This window comes from Oncorhynchus keta, chromosome 11, assembly GCF_023373465.1.
Source record: "Oncorhynchus keta strain PuntledgeMale-10-30-2019 chromosome 11, Oket_V2, whole genome shotgun sequence".
Lineage (NCBI taxonomy): Eukaryota > Metazoa > Chordata > Actinopteri > Salmoniformes > Salmonidae > Oncorhynchus > Oncorhynchus keta.
The window spans coordinates 35,173,813-35,197,079 of record NC_068431.1 but is presented as its reverse complement, the minus strand read 5'-3'; the positions used below and the strand labels follow the sequence as shown (position 1 = coordinate 35,197,079).

Sequence of the window (23,267 nt, the reverse complement as noted above, 5' to 3'; positions counted from 1 at the left end):
GTGAAGGCACTTCACAGCGCATGCTCTGAGTACGTGTCCTGGTAATCTGTTTGGCCCCAGGGCCTTGTGAATGTTAACCTGTTTAAAGGTCTTACTCACATCGGCTATGAAGAGAAAAATCACACCGTCGTCCAGAACAGCTGGTGCACTCATGCATGGTTCAGTATTGAGTTTGAGTTTATTTTATTTTTACAGGGACAGTGCACATTAATCAACGTTTCAGTAAAAGTGCCAGTTTTACCCAGCCGGCTAATTTTCAACTGCAGTCCCTGGGCAGGTTATTAAAAACCATTACAATATAGACCATCATTGAGCAGTGAGCACATGCAGAGCAACATAGGGCAAGACATAGCATACAGACAGAGCAACATAGGACAAGCAAGACGTAGCATAGAGACAGAGAAACATAGAACAAAAAGCAGCAAGACAAAATTCATAAAAGCAACAAAGTGTTTCCACACCTCACAAGCTACAGACAACAGACAACATGGAAAGTGGCAATACACAGCTAGGGATTATGATCACAAATCTGATTGACCTTTAGCCATGTATTCATACATTTTGTGAAAGTATGATAGGTGGTGCAGTTATGTGTGTCTGATGGCAGTGTATTCCAGACATGGGAAGCTCTCACAGAGAAAGCGGATTTACTAAAGGTGCTTTTCCTTAAGGGAACTATACAGTCACATCTCATGGCAGACCTTGTGGATCTGCTGCCATATGTTTGGGTTTTCTGTTTAACAAAAATACAGAGTTGAGGGGGAGCCAGGCAATTTAGGATATTGAATACAAGACATGCGTCGGTGTGTTTCCCTTTGATTGCTTGCCTCGAAGCGAGCCTAGAAGGCATTTGGCTCGTTTGGTAGGTTCGAGTCGGAGGGCAACTCGCGGCTGGGTTTCCCTTTGTAATATGTGATAGTTTGCAAGCCCTGCCACATCTAACGAGCGTAAGAGCCGACGTAGTAGGATTTGATCTTAGTCCTGTATTGACTCTTTGCCTGTTTGATGGCTCTTTGGAGGTCGTAGCGGGATTTTTTATAAACGTCTGGATTAGTGTCCCGCTCCTTGAAAGCGGCAGCTCTGGCCTTTAGCTCAGTGTGGGTGTTGTCTGTAATCCATGGCTTCTGGTTGGGAATTGTATGTAAAGTATGGTCACTGTGGGACGACGTCGTTGATACACTTATTCATGAACAGTGACTGATGTGGTAAACTTCTCAATTTTATCGGATGAATCCCGGAACATATTCCAGTCTGTGCTAGCGAAACAGTCCTGTAGCGTAGCATTTGCTTCATCAGACGCCGGTCAGTGTATCTATGAATTTTTTTTTACTTCAATGAGTGAGAAGTCAAAAATTCAGAACATATAAATTCTAGATGAATGTGAAGCATCTCTGCTAGTCAGTGTTATATCATCTTTGTGTGTTTACTCTGAACAGAGGTTAGCCTTTCTCCTTCCTGTTATTTGTTTGTTGCACCAATAAAGTCAGTTTAACTTTTTAATGAGTAATCCTCTCCTTGTTGGATCTAAAACTGTAGAAATAGGGTGACAAAAAAATTCAAATGGTTTGAAGTTGATACAGTCAGTCACTCAGTAAGATTGAATTCCAGCCAAATTTAAATAGGTTCTGTTTAAAAAATAAAAAAAACAGTACCTCAATATATTATATTTCCATACCCAGGCTTTTGCTATCTCCGGTACAAAGGTCAAAGTACAGCTCTATCCATTCTATTTCTATACATGAGACCCTAACAACCATTATTTACTCATTTGAGTCCAAAGGTTACAGTATAGTGTGACTTCCAACAGTCCTGCTCCTATCCCAGTTCGCACCTGCCTGCCCTTCCAACCTCCCTCCACTCCAAACCTTAGGAGACGTTCTGGATGAAATTGGGGAGTAGAGGTTAAAGGTCATGGGTTAATGTCTGCTGACACTCTGGCTCTCTCCCTCAGAGACAATCAGGCGTCTGAATCTAAACTCTCTTCTATTTGCACTACTGGGTCCAGGAGAACAGCCGTAGAGCACCATAGAACTTTGCACTGGGATTCACATCATTCTATGTCTCATTTTGTCTTTTCATTGAAATGTTCAGCTGGAATGAAATTGCATAAAAAATATTTGATGGACTGGGGGGTTGATTGGATTATTTAATTCCTGGATGAAAGAAAATACAATTCTGATAATAATCTGCCCCAGTAACTGCTCACTGAACCCTTGCTCATGTATAAGGTGAATCACAGTTGAATGGCTATTTTCAAGTATTTTATGGATGAGAAATTCCACAGTTTAGACTTGGAAAATAACCAGGCTAGTTCATTTTCTTTAGCAATTTGTCTTTTTGACATTGGTAGGTTGGCTACTTTCTTCAAGTTTTAATTAATTGATGAGCAGGCAGTTTGTTAATTAGAGAAAGACTGATACAATTCTACATGAGGATACCAATTATCTTTATGTGATTTTCACATTTCAATTTCTTTAAATTTAATTTTGTATTAATCTTTTATTGTTCAGCATCACACCGGCTATTCAGCATTCTTGTATTGCTTTCTTTGGTACCACGGTTATTTTGGTAATGTCTCATGATACAACATCCAAACCTACTACTTTTGGTTATTCTGCATGACAGAGTAAGTAATCTTGGGTGTTAACGAAGTTTTAACTAGTGTGTCCAGTAAAACATCAGAGTGCATTTACAAAAGGCCCTTAAACGCCTTGTTAACCAGCCCTCTTAAATGCGCCATGCGTTCTCCTCTTTTCTGTCTTTTGTTGTTTGTTAGAATCGTCACACTTCTACTAACTTCACAGTTATCCTCATGGCTGCCCTGACAGACTTTACCCTTACCACTACCACTGTAGAATGTAACACACAAAGCATTGTGTCTGTTACCAGAGGCTTTGTTTTGTGTGTGTGTGATCCTTTTCAGGATTACTGTGTTACATGCAGACTTCTTCATACAGCCACAAAAACAGCCACAGGCTGTCCTTCCCTTAGGGTCAAAGGTGGAAGTTCTGTGAACCACATTTCTGTGAAAAGCTTGGGGGCAGAGGTCAGGGGAGTTCTGGTGGGGGAAGGAATAAAGGGAGGATATTGTATCTCCATTCATGTGGCATTTGAAGTCAAAGTTCAAAGATGAAAGGTCATTTAAGTTCAGAGGTTACGAGGGTAGATAACGTAAATTGCTGAGGCCGTTTGCTCCCCCGAACCTAAAGGCTGACATCTCAGTGGTCAAGAAGAACATTCTAGATGTATGGTGCACATTTCGTTAGACAAAATAAATAGCACAAAAGGATATCAAAGTTAAGCCTGTTTTCATGTGTAGTATCTAGTCAGACAGTGACAATAAAAAGCCATCAATTTAGACAATACAAGGTTGATATGAGTGCCAATTTGGATTGAACTTTCGTCTCTGAGTCCTACATTAACCTCAGTTACACTGTAAAATGCTAATTAAAGGTAAGACATGCCGTGAACAATGACCTTGTAAAGTGCTATACAATTTAACTCAGTGACAAGTTGAGTGTCAGTTCTGTTTATTAGACTGACATTGAATTAAATGACTGTTTAACCATTATGGCGAGGCTACATTCAGTTATGAGGCACATTATCCATTGGTTAACCTAAATGCTGTGTGTGTGTGTGTGTGTGTGTGTGTGTGTGTGTGTGTGTGTGTGTGTGTGTGTGTGTGTGTGTGTGTGTGTGTGTGTGTGTGTGTGTGTGTGTGTGCGTGTGTGTGCGTGTGTGTGTGTGTGTGTGTGTGCGTGTGTGTGTGTGTGTGTGTGTGTGTGTGTGCGTGCGTGCGTGAATGCGTGCGTGCGTGAATGCGTGCGTGCGTGCGTGTGTGTGTGTGTGTGTGTGTGTGTGTGTGTGTGTGTGTGTGTGTGTGTGTGTGTGTGTGTGTGTGTGTGTGTGTGTGTGCACCTGTGTGCTTGCATGTATGGGTCCTGTTGAAAATCTGTCTAACCAATAACATGGAATTAAAACAATAGTGAAAATCAGTGTGGTGGGAGAACTGCATTGCCCCCCTACACACCCACACTCTCACCCTCCAGGCCCCCAGTCTAAAAATAAAAAGAGTTTCTCTGGAAGAAGGGCTGTGCAGAAGAGAAGTAGGTTATGTTGTGTTTTTATTCATGACAGAAAACAGAGATGTTCCCCAGGTCCTCTGAGACATGTTGTTCAAGGCCAAATGAGATAGAAGACTGTCTGTGGGCCATCATAGTAGATACCACAGAGATTATGTCACAGAAAAAAAGAGCTACGCCTAAGTAATCGTGGAAATTTACAACATACTGTACTAAATTCCCCAGACTATCAGTATAATGTAATACAACCATTAATATAAAAACTTGATTGTGCTATTTTCTGTTGTTGCTGATTGTTACATTTTCATTCTATTTCACTTGCTGTCTTTCAGAGGTTGCAAAGAGTTTGTAAGTAGGCCCAATTTATAGACAGTTAATTATTTGATAATTATGTATACAACATTAATAAACACATTATTTAAGTGTCTATAAACCATAGGCTATACAACTGATTGTATACTACTTTTAAACACAATAAACCGCAAACGTTCTCATGAAGTCTAACGATACATTTGGAGAGGGGAAGGGATAGGTTGATAATGCCACTGCTCCTTTAAACGGCTCCTTTAAGGGGGGTGTCAGTGGCAGAGAGGAGGAGTGTCGCCTCTGCTGAGTGCTCGAGCGCAAGGGGATTCCGAGAATAAGCAATTCCGTCAGATTCGACTACAGGTCGCAGAGCCTGATCACTTCGATCAAAACCCGAGGCATTTTGGAATAAATCATCAATTTTTCATAATTAACCCGCGTTCGAGAAATCCGACTTTTTCACCGAGACTATCCGAAGGATTTCCTCCTTTCGAATGATAATGCACCTTTTCGCTTGAGTGGGGTCCACTGTCAGCTAGAGGGGTAGACAAACCCAAGCAGGTACGTGCCGAGCTAAATGTACAGAATAGGCTGTGAAATTAACGACTCTGTAAAAATCCGCGAGGGCACAAACGGGGTGTGTGTCATGGATTTAACATGTTTACAGCATGTTTTTGAGGATTGAATGATGTTTGTGTCTCGAGCCTTAGTCTCTGGGCTCATAGCGGTGTGAAAACGCTGCGTAAAGAAGTCGTAATAAACCACCCAGTGCTGTGGTAATGTCGTTTCCATTTTGTTAAATGGCATCGGGGTTACATTATAGCCAGTTAGAGATTATTTCCTTGTCGACCTTATAAAAACGCATTACCGCACGTAGACATGTAATAGCTATTTGCCATAGAAAGCGCCAATGTTATGTCGCCTAAATCTAATGATTCAATGCGAATCATGTATCTTGTTCGTGCTGGCTACTTTGTAATTCCGTATTTTTCTCACATTGTTACATTGTCCATTCATTGTTGTGACACTGTTCATTTGTTGTTATAGTGTTTGTTGTTTCAATTGTTGCACTGTCCTCGCTGTAGTCTATCTAGCCTACGTGTAAAAATTATAGCCTACAAAATGATAGGCCACAAATACATATGTTCAGTTTAACCTGCATTAAAATGCTGCATAGGACTAGTACTAGGCGCATAGCCACTGCCTACTAAGACAGATAATTCATATTATTTCTATGAGCATTAGTAAATAGGCCCTGTATTGATATTATGACTGTCAACATACATTTGGCTCTTTCGTAGGCTGCTCCATTGTAGCCAAATGAGTCATAATTTCAGAGTTTTGTTTGGTGTAGTTTAACATTATAAATGCATTATAATGCTTCATAGTTAAAACTGGATGCTGATGATTTTCAATTAATCTGTTGTGCTTCCTTGTTCCTTGTCAAAGGTGACAAAATGTCTGGCATTGCATGCCTCAAATGTTCATTCATCATTGGCACAGTGTCTGGGATAATGTAGGCCTACGTAGCTAAGTTTAGTCACTTAATTCTTTGAGTTTTCAATATTCAGTTCATTAAAACAGATTGTAAATTAGCCTTGTGGATTTCTACACAGAACGTACTGGTGACATTGTATTACTACTGCATTATTATTGTTATTGTTATTATTATTATTGAGTTATCTACATCTTATATATTCTTTAGTTTGCTATGGTTTAATTCAATATCTCAGCAGTAGGCTACTGACAATTGACAGGCAGAATGGATTTGAACTATTCCACTGTTTGGAGTAGTCATCACCAGATGTCCTCTAGCTGCATTTGACCATTAACCTAATGTAGCAGGCATGAAAGAAATGCCTTAAACTAGATCCCCCACATACTTGTCTTGATTAGAAAAAAAATGTCAGGGAACATTCTCTTCTGCACTCTTCAGCCAATCCAGTAAATGTGGAGGAGGAGTTAATATGGAGTGCCGCCTTGTTAACTCCCAAATGCGGAAGTCCTGTCACAGGCTCTCTTTCCATTTCCCCTGAAAACCGGAACATTCAATTTTTGGGGACTCTGCAGAGGCTATTTGACCATGGGATCGGTGGAGAGGCAAAAAGTCAGGGGTTGAAGGTTGGCCAGCGGAGTCACAGGGGAGAGAGAGAGCATGACCTCACTGTTATTTCAGGTGTGCTTAGCCACCCTGGCAAAACTTCCCTCCCAACAACAAACCTGTTTACTTTTCATCATTTGGAACACATCAACACGTTCAATTGTGTACTAGGTCTACTTTTACAGCAGACTTGGGTGGATTAGTCAAATATAGGCCTGAGTGTTGTTGAAGTGAACTTGGCTGACTTTTGAAAAGTTTAAATACTCAGCCTGTCTGGGGGTCTGGTTTTTAGCCCTCCCTTTGTGGATTGTTTCAGCTACTTAATTATTTGACCTGATCTTGTACAGGATGTTCAACGGTAGCTGCGTAGAGTCCTCTGTACTGGAGCCATAGATAACTAAAACCTACACATTTAACATGTTCTTGCTCTTGAATAGGCTAATCCGGTGCACATGCCAGCCATATTCCTCCTACACTGAGCTAGTGTACTGTACTCTACACAATTTGTTTTGCTGTAACCGTGGGTTGTTGTCTATGATGATGATTGATGTGCAGTATCCCACCACAGAATCAGAGGATATTTAAATTAGAACTATGCAAATTATGTTACGTCTGCTGAATGCTCACAAGACTGGACTCTGGACCCTGGTCTAGCAGATCAAGGTTCTGTCTTCACCCAAAATGGATGTTACAGTGTTGTTCCAATTTTTGCAATTAATGCACTATCTTTGCTGGAGTGTATGTATTAAAATTAGGGCTAACCCAATTTTGTCGACTGGTTGATTGTTTGGTCGATAGGCTTTTGGTTGACCAAGATTTCTTAAGTCGAGCAGTCGCAAATTTGTTTTGTCATGGTGCACGAGACACCTGTTTGATTCATCCCTGTCTCAGTGGACTAATCCATTGCAGAGGCCACAGGGATGGCACAGTCTATCACTCTAAGACGTGATACTGAAATTGTATATGGTTATAATATGTAAAAAATAATGGTGCAACACAAATAAATCTCATATTTTATAACAAATGCGTTTTTCCCCGCGTTGGATATGGTCGCTGTCCGCGGTTCTGAAACATAATCTTCAATGCGTGGAAAATTGGCGCCTATCCCTATGTTGCTATGTGCATAATAGGAAAGTTAACCAGCATATTGGGGTTGAGAACAATGCGGTGGATGCAGCAGCAACCGAGAAGAGGAAACAGCCCTCGCCTTATTGTCTAAGAAAATTGAGGAGAGAGAAAATCCCAACTTAATTAGGTCTATAATTAATAGCCTAACTCTTAAATGTGCCTGGCTTTATAAATCATCCATAAAAATATACAGAAATAAGACATGTCTTGCTTATGTTGCCTGTTTGAGTGATTGTTTAATAGCCTACTGATTCCGTGAGCACCAGGCCTCATGCAACGGCAAAATGTCAGATAAAGCAATTTCCCAGATTCGCCTGTTTATAATCTTTGCGATGCTGAAATAAAGGTTTTACAATTGTATTTCATTAAAACAGACTGGTATTGCTTATAATTTATTTAGTGTTGTTTTCACTGTTTCAATCAGGCAGAAAAATAATATTGTAATCTAACAGCATCTGTTTGTCACACATAATATGCACGTAGCTCATGCTCTTATACCCTCCTTTTTCTTGATCTGCTTCTTATTGTCATTATAAAAATGATTATTATGATCATCATCAATAAGTGTAATTTTCATTGCTTAGCCCTTTATTTCAATACTGCTATAGGCTAATGTATCAATCATTCATATATGTCATCACACAGCATTATGAGTCATTCATGATTTAAATTCAATCAATCATTTTAGTTTTAAAATTAAATTACAAAGGGAGCTTTGGATAATTATCCTAAACAATAAATCAATCGCAATTCAAAAGCATGCAACAGTTTTTAGTCTTATGTAATAAAGGCTTTATACAGTACCAGTCAAAGGTTTGGACACATCGACTCATTCAAGGGTTTTTCTTTTTACTATTTTCTAAATTGTAGAATAAAAGTGAAGACATCAACATGAAATAACACATATAGAATCATGTAGTAACCAAAAAAGTGTTAAACAAATAAAAATATATTTTAGATTTTGATTCTTCAAAGTAGCTTCACACATGCTTGTCATTCTCTCAACCAGCTTCACCTGGAATGCTTTCCCAACAGTCTTGAAATAGTTACCACATATGCTGAGCCCTTGTTGGCTGCTTTTCCTTCACTCTGTGGTCCAACTTATCCCAAACCATCTCAGTTGGGTTGAGGTCGGGTGATTGTGGAGGCCAGGTCTACTGATGCAGCACTCCATCACTTTCCTTATGGTCAAATAGCCCTTATACAGCCTGGAGGTGTGTTGGGTCATGGTCCTGTTGAAAAACAAATGGCATTCCCACAAAGTGCCAACCAGATGGGAGGGCGTAACGCTGTAGAATGCTGTGGTAGCCATGCTGTTAAAGTGTGCCTTGAATTCTAAATAAATAACAGACAGTGTCACCAGCAAAGCACCTCCACACCATCACACCTCCTCCTCCATGTTTCACGGTGGGAACCACACATGTGGAGATCATCTGTTCACCTACTCTGTGTCTCACAAAGACATGACAAGTCTCTTCTTATTATTGGTGTCCTCTAGTTTAATTGCAGCAATTAGAATATGAAGGCCTGATTCATGCAGTCTCCTATGCACAGTTAATGTTGAGATGTGTCTGCTACTTGAACTCTGTGAAGAATTTATTTGGGTTGCAATTTCTGACATTTTCCGGATTGACTGACCTTCATGTCTTAAAGTAATGATGGCCTGTCGTTTCTCTTTGCTTATTTGAGCTGTTCTTGCCATAATATGGACTTGGTATTTTACCAAATAGGGCTGTATAACAACCCTACCTTGTCACAACACAACTGATTGGCTCAAATACATTAAGAAGGAAAGAAATTCCACAAATTATCTTTCAATAAGGCACACCTGTTAAATGAAATCATTCCATGTGACTACCTCATGAAGCTGGTTGAGAGAATGCCAAGAGTGTGTAAAGCTGTCATCAAGGCAAAGGTTGGCTACTTTTAAGAATCTCAAATATAAAATATATTTAGATTAGTTTAACACTTTTTTGGTTATTACATGATTTCATATGTGTTATTTAAAAGTTTTGATGTCTTCACTACTATTCTACAATGTAGAAAATAGTAAATATTAAAAAATACCCTTGAATGAGTAGGTCAAATCAAATGTATTTATATAGCCCTTCGTACATCAGCTGATATCTCAAGGTGCTGTACAGAAACCCAGCCTAAAACCCCAAACAGCAAGCAATGCAGGTGTAGAAGCACGGTGTGTCCAAACTTTTGACTGGTACTCTGTATATCTTTTGTTTTTTGTTAGGACAGACTCTCTGGTACACTTATTTATTTAGTGTTGTTTACACTGTTCCAAATGGTCAGAAAAATATATAATATTGTAATCTAACAGCAACTGTTTGGCACACATAATTCCTACGCAAAGCTTGCTCCTATACTCTCCATTTTCTTGAGCTCCAGTAGTTTCTACTACTAAGTCAAATGTCTTCCACAGATCTGACTTCCCCTTTCCCTCCTGAGAAGCCAGTAAAATGTATATAAAGTGTAATATTGGGATGCAAACTCAAAATGTAATACATTTCATCTCTATATCTGATGTGGTACAGGTGTATTCTTTGTGTATTCTTTTTTTAAAGCCCATAACCATGTGTGTGAGGTTATAGGGACATTTTGTGGGTGGAAGAGAAGGTGGAGGAGGAGGCTTGGCTTGAAGCGCTGGGCATCTTGTTATGACATGCATTATCTGAATTAGGCCCTCAGAATTATACCTACGTACGAAGGAACAACCTCTATGGAGGAACCTTCGATGTCTTTGAACTTCTGAGAGTTGGCTTAACGTTGGCCCAGAGCTAGCTAACTAGCTAACAAGCTTGTGTATGAAGAGTGACACCAGATTTAAAAACACGTCTTACCTTTTTGTAGTTAATAAATCCAATGTGAAACATGATAACTATAGTATCCTTAAATAGCATTGAAAAAGTGAATCCATTCTTCTCTCCCAAGTGGCGCAGCAGTCTAAGGCACTGCATCTCAGTGCTAGAGGTGTCACTACAGACCCTGGTGTGATCCCGGGCTGTATCACAACCGGCCATGATCAGGAGTTCCATAGGGCGGCACACAATTGGCCCAGCGCCGTCCGGGTTAGGGGAGGGTTTGGCCAGGGTAGGCCGTCATTGCAAATAAGAATTTGTTCTTAACTGACTTGCCTATTTGAATAAAGGTTTTAAAAATGTAAAATCTCTCTTCCTAATTTCTGGATCACGCTTGTAACGTCAATAGGCTAGAGTAGCCTATGCTTCGGAGGGGGAGGGGCAGGTAGCCTACACACGCACAGGCAAAGATTTTAATCTGGCAGGCAGACACTGGAATACGTTTCTGAGTGAGGGCTTTGCATAGGCGCTTTGTTGCGTTTTTGTGGGACTGGAAGTCTGGAATGTAAAATAACATTATTAACCGGTCCCCATGCTTTTAAAATGATGGCTCTGTTCCGGAATAGTATAGCTCACGTTCACTTCTGGTTCTGATTCTGTTCCTCTAAAAATGTTTTATTTTCCAGGTTTTGGTTCTGTTCCCAGAACCGGTTCCAATCCCTGCTAACAATAGGCCTAGATGTTGAATTAGTGATGTAGAAATACAATGTCATGTCGGTCATGCTTTCAACTCATCACACCAACTCTCCTAGGCTATCTACTCCAATCCGGGAGCGGTGTGGAAGGGAGGGATGGAACCAAAGTCAATGGGACTCATTTTGATGATATGGCAGGAGCAGCTAAATGCTTTTTTTTATTGCTGTGGCTCCTGGAGGCAGGCAGGGTGGAATGACGAAATGGAGGGATGAAAGTTGGAGGGAGGCTGGATCAGGCAGGCAGCCCTCTGAGATACTGACTGGCGCTGGCTGTCTGGCTCATCTGTTGGATAACTCTTCCTCTCCCACCTCACCTCCCCATCCCCCCTCCCACCTTACTCCCCTTCCCACCTCAACCCTCCTGCACCCTGGCCTTGGAGCACTGACAGGGCCGCTCAATTATCCACACACATTGATTCTTACCGTTTGCAATTGCTGTAAATGGTTTATACTTTGCTGAAATTACTCCCAAAGTGATCCACGGAGACAGGGGAGAGATGCAGGTCAGATATATATAAAATATATATATATATATATATGCCATTTAGCAGACGCTTTTATCCAAAGCGACTTACAGTCATGTGTGCATACATTCTACGTATGGGTGGTCCCGGGGATCGAACCCACTACCCACTACCCTGGCGTTACAAGCGCCATGCTCTACCAACTGAGCTACAGAAGGTAAATTAAGCATGTCACCCACATGAAAGCATGGCACCCGATTTCAGAAACAACAGTTGTGGAACCTAACTGTGACGATCAAAATCAGGGGCAACAAGAGAGAAGAACACAGTTACCTTGTACTGTTACATACACAGGCCAAACATAATGTGCGTGGCCATTGGTCTGTCTTTCCTTACTACTGATGATATTTGGATATAAAGGCCATGTTTTGTTGTAGTCTGAAGAAGCCCAAACCTACAGGCTGATGTGAGTAGACCTGACTGTCTCCTTGGGTTGGTTGGGGTGGTCACAGCAGAGGAGCAGAGCAGAGTTGACTTTCCCTCCCTGCGACTGAAGTTGAGATGGTGGCCTCAGGCTGTGGAGGTGCTGCAGATGTCTTCTCCTACTGTGTGTGTGGCTATTGCAGCACTGCCAGTTGGGCAGGCTAATGCCACTGGCATGGTAGTGTGTGGGTGCACTGTAGATGAAACAGGAAAATACACTAACGAATACAGTAGAATACATTGTTTCTAACTGAAGTAGTTATAGGCTACGATACATCAAAACATGACTCACATTGCTTTATAAAGTAGATACAACAAATAGGCTACTGGTGTGTGTACAATCAGTTTGAAATCACAATAAGAGGATGAAAATAGGAGACCAATAAATGGCCTTCAGAAATGAAAGATAATGTTATTGTAAGCAAAGCCACACTGTTCAACAACTTACAGTATGACCTACAATATAACACCATTTGATAATTACAGAATTTGATCATGACTATCCCAAAGTCTTCTAGTTAGCTACTTAGTCTTGTGTAGTTACTAGTTAGTTAGCTGCTAATGCATTAGGCTTCCTGTTTTTGTCTGTGTCCTGGTCATCAGGGTCAGTCCTGAAGAGCACAGCTAGGAGTTAAAGGTTAAAGGTTAAAGTCCGATTATGATGTCAGAAACACCAGAGGATATTTGCGGACTGGGGAGTGTTACTTAACTGTGTCTTATTTTAACCAGGTTATGTGGAGGGACTGAGAGCAGAGCAGAGCTTAGATCTGGGGGAGAAAGAAGCCGTCCAGGCTAAGTGAAAATGCCACTCATTCCTGATGAGTCCCCGGCCTGGTGAAGGTTAGTGGTTTGTCTTTGTAAGCTGAGGGATTGATGCATGAGCCTGTCTATCGGAGAATTCAAATTCCAAGGCAGGCGCAGTCTCATCACAGCGCTCCCTCTCAGCCATCATATTACAGGGGCCCTGTCCTTCCCAACTTCTTAACAGCCTGTCCTTATGGGAACCTTGAAGCAGCCCAAGCAAGGACACAGCGTCTGCTGCAAAAAGCCTGTGAAGAGGGAGGCTTGACGTAACGTTGCCTGCCTGCCTACCCAGCTCACCTCTACTTTAAACATGGGTGTATGTGACTCCCTGACACTACATAGAGTAGCACAGAGTAGCACACGTCCCCCAGGCCCCCAGACTGGCCCCCTGGACAAGGAGGGGACAGAGAGATCCCGGAAACTTAATTATATCTTTCTCTTTTAAAAGCTTTTGTTTGAAAGAAACTTTTCCAGTCAATTAGCTAAAGAGGAATTTTTAGAATGTATTAATAAATGATGGATATATTGCACAGGTAGACAGTAGAGGGAAGGAGGGGGGAGGGCAGGTGAAGGGGTGCATATGCTATACAGTAGGTGCTGTGGGATTGTGACTGGGATATTTATTTACCTCAAGAAGGGGCACATTCGGGAAAATGTTTATTGTGTAAAACATTGGCCTTAGAGTAGATAGCTGTAATGCTCCAAGACCAGGAGCACCGACCAGAGAGTTCATAGTGCACAGTGTGGCGGTCAATATTTTGATTATCGTTCATGTTAACACACGCTCACACGTACACCGACTCACACCCTATTGTCTTAATCTATGGGCAGACTGAAATCTGAGTCATATGGCTTTCCAAAGGAGTGGAAAAACAGAGCTTGGGCCAAATACAAATGGAGCAGGATCCTGATGACATCACAGTGACTGTGTGTCTGTTTGTGGTAGTAGGATCTGCTAGCTGGGATTTCCCTATTCAGTCAGTCACTCACTCACTCACTGCTTGTTTTAGACACACATCCTTTATCCTTTTAGTGCTGTAGAAACAATAACCCGATCCCTATTATGTACTGTACTCCCCAACACCTCCACACCACCAACTGTAATTGTATAACTTTTGGGAGATTTGGGGATTTTAGTGATGAGGCGAGCTGTTGCCAGGCAACAGGGCACCTTGTGCGGGTGGCTGTGCTGTGGAGAGTGCACCAAAAAAAATGCTGGGTTAAAAACAACCCAATTTGGGCTATGTGGTCACCTAGCGCTGGGTAAATATTGGACAGAACACACGCTTGGTTATTTGAAGCCAGCCATTTGGGTTACGTGAATAACCTAACATGTTGGGTTATTTGGATTACCTAAACGCAGGTTATTTAACCATCAGTTGTTTTTTTATTCACTTTCATGCTGGGTTGACTTTTCATGCTTGCTCTTATTTAATGTAATCCATAGGTTATTTTCAGGAGGCATGGCCTATTAGGGGCGTGGCTTTCACATTACCTATTTAATATACAATGAATTACATTATTATGTACATATTGTAACAAATGGTAACTCTCCCAACATTGGGATATGCATAGGCTCTTTTAGATCTAATATACTTGTGTAAGACTCATTCATTCTTAAATGTTTATGTCGTTGGGGGCGTGGGGGGTTCTAAACTGTCTTACAGTGTGGAATTGTTTTAAGATGGCCATGGATAATTACAATTATAATAATTACAATGGATAATTTAGCTATTTCATTTTGAATTATAGGACTCCTTTAGGTATAAAACATTAGATTTGATAAAATATTGAATTTGACCTTTACTAATAGACCAGAGAAACGCATTGAATAACAATGGCAAAAATTGCAAATGGCAAAAAAGACAGTCAAAAAATAAATAAGAAGAAACCAGGTTTTGCAGTGGTTGTCCTATATCTAGGAGATATAAGAAGGCTTAGGAAATATATACTGTATATATTTAGTTACACATATTGAACCCTTTTTGGGGTAGGCACAAAACTACCTTCATACTTCCATTCATTATTTTAAACTGGTACTGGTTACCTTCAGACGAGTCCCGTGACACTTGTGGGGGTCGTAGAGCAAAACGGAGAACACCATCGTGTTCGTGAGAGTCTCCCCTTTTGATGCTACAGATGTTTTCGTAAGTAGACCGATTTTCGGAATGTCTCATGGTCTGACAAACACCGGTCTAGCTCTGCCACCTTTCACCACAAATGCGTAAGTGCGACTTCGGCGGATGCAATGCAATACTGGGGATTTTTTTTATTATGTTACTTAGTGCTTCGGTCAACTCTAGGTGGGGTTAAAGCTACAAAAGTGTCAGTGTTTAACCTTAATATAAGATAACAATACAACAGAACAGATTAACCGGAATGACATTTACTCTCATGGATGGCCAAAAATTACTATCTGAATGCCACACCCCTACTAAGCCACTCCTACAGTTTTCTTATCTGACCCGCTGCATCATATTGTCATAAGGTGAGCCCAGGGATGTCATAAGGTGTATGCACCAATTTGTAAGTCGCTCTGGATAAGAGCGTCTGCTAAATGACTTAAATGTAAATGTAAATGTAATATTGCAAGAACACATCATCAAGAACCCAACCTAGATTTTTTTAAAGAAAACAACCCAACTAAGTGGCCCAATGACTGCAACCCAGCACTTGGGCCATTCAAACAACGCAACATTTTTTGGAGTGTGGTGACTGGAGAGGGGTTTAGGATAAGAGCAACAGTATAGCCTACCGCACAGATATGCTACTGAGATACATGTACGATGATGTAAAAACAGGGAGAATTTCAGTTTATATAACATGTTGCCCATTGCTTTTCAGACAAGAGTTCATATGAGTTCATATGACATTACAATATTTGGACTGCATAGGCTCTCACACACTGATGAATAGCATTCTTTAATTTCACCGGCGTGCCCCCCTCCATCCTGAGCTTTACCTCTGATCTGGGCTTTTACATTTATTAGTAAAGTAGTGATAATAATGTTAAAATACTAATGTCATTGTGGGCATCCTGGTGAGGGGGCTGCCTTGGTAAACAGACAGGGAGAGAGGTGTGGTACACACCCAGGGCTAAGCCTTTCTGCCTGCCCTGTGCAGCGTGAGAGAAAGAGAGGCCATTTGAGAGAGTAGAAAATATGTCTGTAGGGAGCGCTATGGCCTATTACTTAGGGAGAATGGACTGGTGACTAGAAGATTGCTGGCTCATACTCTGCTGTTCTCTGCCCTTGAGTAAAGGCAATTAACCTGGATTTGGCCAGTAAATATCCAGCAGCCATAGAAATTTAAAAAAGATGTGTGAGACTGATAACCATGGAACTGACTTTGAATAAAAGTGTCCACTAAGCAGAGAGATTAATATTGTTAATAGAACCACTGCTGCCTGTGTATTAGTGATCTTCCTTCCTTCCCTCTTCAGGAGCTGTGAATGCAGAAGAGTAGTGTACTCCTCCTCTCTCCTCTCTTTCTCTCCCCCCTCCCCCTCTCTCTCTCTCTTTTTCTCCCTCTGGCATTAAGACCTTGACCTGATTGCCGAAGAGGCTTTTTAAGTAACTCTCCAGAAGGAGATCCAATCATGTGACATCCTTCACCGAACCTCACCCCAACCTCCCCTCCCAACGTTAACAGTCCTTATGTGACTAAGTGGGGGCAGGGGGTGACTGACTGTAGCATGCAAGCAGAGCATGCAGCTGCAGGGGTTGTCCTATTGGCTAATCACGCCAGTCCAAGGTCAAACAGGTTGGAGGTCAATGTGTCAGAGCCAGGCAGATACATGGCTTCCCCTAGTTTCTACCCCTCGGATGACTCCTGTCATGATCTGAGCTGGAGCAAACAAACAGCAGCCCCACTAGTCCCCCTGAGCCCAGGGGCCTGCATGCTTCATTGTAATGGCAGCCAATGGCAGGTCAGGCAGGATTAGTCATCGTCTCGACTCTCGATCACCGATCCCAGGATGTGTCAGTTTGAAGGTCAGTCTGTGACTAAAGTGATTCATGTCCTCAATGAGCTGGCTGGGGGGATTCATGTTATTGCAGTTGCCTTGAGTGAGTCCTCTTCTGGGCTACAGCAGCAGCTGTCCCACTCATAAAAATGTACCTGCTCCTGCCATACTCTGTCTTTCTTTAATAGAGCTGACTGCTTTTCAGAGTATTTTTAATCGTCATTATAGTCTCCCCCAATGTATTTAATATATGTTCTGCCTAGTGAATGTATCAACCTTATCGCTGTGTTAACACCACATTAACACATCCCAATGAAACTCCATGATTCCCATGAAGTGTGTAATGATACATTAGGCAGGAATCTCTCAGTATTTTGTCTCTCTTTCTCTCTCTGCCTCCTTTCTCCTCTTCCCTTTTCTTTACCTCCACATATGCAGGCGATGGTTTGAGGTTATTGGACTTTGGATCAAGGGTTGGATTGTTATTTAGAAGTCTTTTTTATGGAATAAGGGAAGCTTTATGAAGAGTTCAAAAACAAAACAGAGTTGGCGGAACGTCTGTGTTTCCTAAGGTAATACTTGAGTTATAACAGATGTGTGTAACATACAGGGTTATTTTCAGAATGTAACCTAAGTATTTTTCAGACAGACAGAAAGACATTTTAATAGAAGTGTTTACATGTAGGGTTCGCAGGCCATGAGTAACCCTTAGCTTGTATAACCTTGTTTCCCGTCAAGGTTTAGCATTAGGGTTGCACAAACACACAGCAGCTTGTGTAACTGTATTTACATGTCTGGGAATGGGGCTAGCACTAGAGTAGCTAACAAACTGATGCCAATGTACAGCTTGTGTAACATGCTTTGTATACACGTACACAGATAGGCATGTGCACGCATACACACACACACACACACACACACACACACACACACACACACACACACACACACACACACACACACACACACACACACACACACACACACACACACACACACACACACACACACACACACACACACACACACACACACACACACACACACACACACACACACACACCTGTGGTTGTTAGCGAGCACAAGAGAGCTGTAGCAGCCTAACAGTCCTTGTGTCACTGTGTTTACATGTATAGAGATGGAACAGACCGGGCTGAGTCATTCCATTTAATTTCAACAAGCCATGACATTATTATTATTACTCACCATCTCAGATTGTTCTGAGATAAGATAAGCATTCCAGTAACATTATATTGTTGAAAGACAATTTGAACTCTGAGAAATGAAACAATTTATAGGATTCATATATTATTCAATAAATAAAGTAGCCAACATCCGATTTGGACCAAACCTCTTCTTGACAATGATGAAGACGTGAGGAATCCAAATAAATGGTCAAATGCCACACACGGACCCTCCCAAACCCCAAATCAATTCCACCCCAATGGCCAGTATACAATACCAGTTCTCTATGTTTGTGTGCGCATTCATCTCTTTATTCAGACTCTTTCATGTCTTTTTTGTGAATTTGGTGATATTTGTTTCCCTGTCCAGAGAAAACTGTTGTGATCCATTCAATAAACACAACAGACCAGCATATACGTGTGTGGCAATAGAGGGAACAGTGCATCTAGTGGGCAAAACCTGGTACTTTCACATTCATTTATGGGGGACAATGCAAGCGACTCCAATGGTTCATTTCCCAGAAAAACCTTTGATCATTTTATTTGGATCTTAAACATTGTTAAGAAGAGATTTAGTTCAAATTTGGACGTTGGGTATTATATTTATTTAATATTATACAAATCTAATAAATGAAAATGGTCCATTTGGGTGCAATCAAAGAGTTACATTTTTCACAGTTGAAATGATCTTTCAACAAAATAATGTTGCATGAATGCTTATCTTATCTGTTTCTAACTACAGAAACCATTTCAGAACAATCTGAGGTGGTGGGTGTCGAAATCCTCTTTCTTGTGCTTTTTTAGGTGGAACGACTTGGTAAAGGGAGACAGAGATGTGGTTTAGCCCAGCCAGGTCTGTCCATCTCCCTCTCTCTCCCTCTTGCTCTCTTGTCTCGCTCTGTGTAAGACACCTGCCGTTCCATTTAGCAGCGTTGACCTTGGTGGTTATGAGGAGACCAGGCCTGACCTACATACACCCCAAAAAGGTTTAGACTGTTCCACTTACTGGCCTTTCCTAGGAAACCTCACCTCCCCTCAACCCTCACAGGCCCCATGAACACATCTGACACACATTCAACCCACAAGAGAATAAGGCCATGTTCCTCAGTTCTCACCTGCTGATGTTGCACATTCACATTAGTGATACATTTCATGTTTTTTCTTCTGGAGAGGAAGTGTCTTATGTTGTGTTTTTGGCTAGGCCAAGCATAGGGAAAAGTGGAACAGCAGCAGACATGCTGATGACTGTGCTCTGAGGCTACCCAACAGGTCTGTGCAGCAGCACAGTAGGTAACCATTAGCATGCAGAGGCTTAGCACTTCTGCTGAAAGTTAAGCACCAGGTCAACCTCCTCTCTCTGCTTTTAAAGGAGGATGTCAGGTAAAGACTAATGCTATTCAGTATGTATGCAACCACATGGCGTAGCAACCGCGCTGCTGCATCCACCGGTATCACTCTTGTCTCTATATACAGTATGCTTGCATACTCACTGCATGACACATGGGGCGAGACATAGGCAAAGAGATGCTAACATATAGCTAGCTATCCCATCTCTGAGTGGAATCAATAGGTTTGGCAATGTATTGATTAGTGCTTTGTGAAAACAAATTATCACGTTAGCAGAGATAAAACTGAGGGTCCCAATAAGGGACAAGGGGAGTCTGTTGCTGTTGTCACTACTGCTAACTGAGGAACATGGCTAATGCAGGGGAATATTAAAGAACCCAGCTGACTGCAGCTTAATGAAGATTGAAGAATTACAGTGCCTTCAGAAAGTATTCTCACCCCCTTGACTTCTTCCAGATTTTGTTGTGTTAAAGCCTGATTTTAAAATGTATTGAATTTACATTTTGTGTCACTGGCATACACACAATACCATATAATGTGAAATGAGTCAGTAAGTATTCACTCCCTTTGTTATGGCACACCTAAATAAGTTCAGGAGGTAACATTTGCTTATTAACAAGTCACATAATACGTTGCATGGACTCACTCTGTGTGCAATAATAGTGTTTAACATGATTTTTGAATGACAACCTCATCTATGTAAACCACACATGTAAGGTCCCTCAGTCGAGCAGTGAATTGAAAACACAGATTCAACCACAAAGACCAGGGACGTTTTCCAATGTCTCGCAAAGAAGGTCACCTATTGGTAGATGGGTAATAAAAAAAACAGACATTGAATATCCCTTTGAGCATGGTGAAGTTATTAATGACACTTTGGATGGTGTATCAATACACCTAGTCACTACACCGATACAGACGTCCTCCCTAACTCAGTTGTCAGAGAGGAAGGAAAATGCTCAGAGATGTCTCTATGAGGCCAATGGGGACTTTAAAACAGTTACAGAATTCATTAAGGGCTGTGATAGGAGAAAACTGAAGATCAATTTTTTTTATATCACTAGGCAAGTCAGTTAACCTCTCTGGGATCGTTCGGGACGCTAGCGTCCCACCTCGCCAACAGCCAGTGAAATTGCAGGGCGCCAAATTCAAAACAACAGAAATCTCATAATTAAAATTCCTCAACCATACAAGTATTTTACACCATTTTAAAGATACACTTCTCGTTAATCCAACCACAGTGTCCGATTTCAAAAATGCTTTTTGGCGAAAGCAGAACATATCATTATGTTAGGTCAGCAACTAGTCACAGAAAGCATTCAGCCATTTTCCAACCAAAGGGAGGTGTCACAAAAAGCAGAAATATAGATCAAATTAATCACTAACCTTTGACAATCTTCATCAGATGACACTCCCAGGACTCAATGTTACACAATACATGTTGTGTAACACTGTTGTGTACATGTTTTGTTTGATCAAGTTCATATTTATATCGAAAAACCTCAGTTTACATTGGTGCCATGTTCAGAAATGCCTCCAAAACATCCGGAGAATTTGCAGAGAGCCAAATAACATAAATACTCATCATAAACTTTGATGAAAGATACATGTTTTACATAGAATTAAAGATAAACTTGTTCTTAATGCAACTGCTGTGTCAGATTTCAGATTTTATGGCAAAAGCACAATATTCAATCATCTGAGAACAGCGTTCAGCCACAAAAGCAAGCCATACAGTTAACCGCCAAATTGTGGAGTCAACAAAAGTCATAAATAGCATTATAAATCTTCACTTACCTTTGCTGATCTTCGTCGGAATGCACTCCCAGGACTCCCACTTCCACAAGAAATGTTTTTTTTGTTCGATTACGTCCATATTTATGTCCAAATACCTCCATTTTGTTCGCACGTTCGCACGTTTGTTCGCAAGTCAAAAGAGTTCCATTACAGTATGTAGAAACATGTCAAACGATGTTTAAAATCAATCATTTGGGTCTTTTTATAACAAATCTTCAATAATATTCCAACCGGACAATAGCGTATTCATTACAGAGGAAAAAGAAGGAACGGCGCACCCGCGTGACCGCGCAGTAAACAACTGATTGGCCTCAGCCTAGTCCACTTGGTGAAACAGCTCTTATTCGACACCCTTCCACAATAGAAGCCTCAAACAACTTTGTAAAGACTGTTGACATCTGCTGGAAGCCTTGGGAAGTGCAATCTGGCCCAATAGACACAGCATATTGGATAGGCAATCACTTAAATGAAATTTCAAACCTCAGATTTCCCACTTCCTGGTTTGATTTGTCTCAGGTTTTCGCCTGCCATATGAGTTCTGTTATACACACAGACATCATTCAAACAATTTTAGAAACTTCAGAGTCTTTTCTATCCAATACTACTAATAATATGTATATATTAGCATCTGGGACAGAGTAGCAGGCAGTTTACTCTGGGCACCTTATTCATCCAAGCTACTCAATACTGCCCCCCTGTCACCAAGAAGTTAAGAACAATTTCTTATTTACAATGACAGCCTACAGGGGAACAGTGGGTTAATTGCCTTGTTCAGGGGTAGAATGACAGATTTTTATCTTGTCAGCTCAGGGATTCGATCCAGTAACCTTTCGGTTACTGTCCCAACACTCTAACCACTAGTCTACCTGCCACCCAATGGATTAACAACATTGTAGTTACTCCACAATACTAACCTAACTGACAGCATGAAAAGAAGAAAGCCTGTACAGAATACAAATATTCCAAAGCATGCATCCTGTTTGCAAAAGGCACTAATGTAAAATTTGACAAAGAAATTAACTTTATGTCCTGAATACAAAGCATTATGTTTGAGGTAAATCCAACACAACACATCACAGAGTACCACTCTTCATATTTTCACACGTGGTGATGGCTGCATCATGTTATGGGTATGCTTGTCATAGGCAAGGACTAGGGAGTTTTTTTAACCTAAAGCACAAGGCCATATATACACTGAAGTTGCTTAATAAGATGACATTGAATGCTCCTGAATGGCCTAGTTACAGTTTATCACGTTCACTGTCTTCGGGTGGAGATATCATGAGCTGTCGCGACCCACAGTGACATTGGTGTGACAGTGTCAGGCAGGAATGTGACAAATAGAAAGATGTTATTGGTATTTAAATCAGGCATAAAATACCACTTGAAATCCTATTGCGTGGAATGACCGTTAGGGGACAATAAAGTTATACCACAGTCATAGAGTGGGCTTAGGCATCTGGAATCTGCTTTGTAGCAGGTTACATTCTGTGCCTAAAACAACTTTTAATTCATGTTGACTCTAGTGTTCCTTCCATTTGTTATATTATCAACTCACAACAAAAAAAGAAACCTAGTCAAGTGATTACAGTTCTTCTCCCTACATTCCCTCCATTCCATGTCTATTACATGTCTCTCACTCAATTTCTATCCGACCGCTCCCGCTATAGACACGTGCTGCGCACCCAAGCTTCCATTAGGCCTACAATAATTACTGCCTATAAAAACATATATAACTGATGGGATACACAAACAAAACTGTAGACAAGCTACATTCCTTGCCAAATCACGACCGCTTTATCACAACTTCAAAATGGACTGGTTGATTAAATGGAAATATGTGTTCTAACCACAAGCTGCAGCTTTGGAATAGATGCTTTTCATCTATTTATTTTATTTTTTTGCAAACTGCTATATAAGTGTACTTAAGTACTATTTGAGAAGGTCCGATCACACAAATTTCCTAGGTGGCAAAAGTCTGGATGGGTAATGTAACTAATCGGCATAGTAACAAACCCCCACCTCGCAATCCATGTAACCCC

At 41.0% G+C, this 23,267-nt stretch overlaps 1 protein-coding gene across 2 annotated transcripts in view; it reads left to right on the top strand.

Annotated features, from left to right (window-relative positions):
- The first annotated feature begins 4,692 nt into the window (after positions 1 to 4,692).
- Positions 4,693 to 23,267, top strand: part of LOC118390112 (nuclear receptor-interacting protein 1-like) — a 64,013-nt gene continuing 45,438 nt past the window's right edge. Inside the window, exons 1-2 of one of the 2 annotated variants that reach the window (XM_035780349.2) lie at positions 4,693 to 4,949; positions 12,859 to 12,969. The gene's annotated coding sequence lies outside the window, so the exon portion shown is untranslated. The remainder of the gene's footprint in view (positions 4,950 to 12,858; positions 12,970 to 23,267) is intronic. The other variant, XM_035780350.2, reaches the window with a different exon arrangement.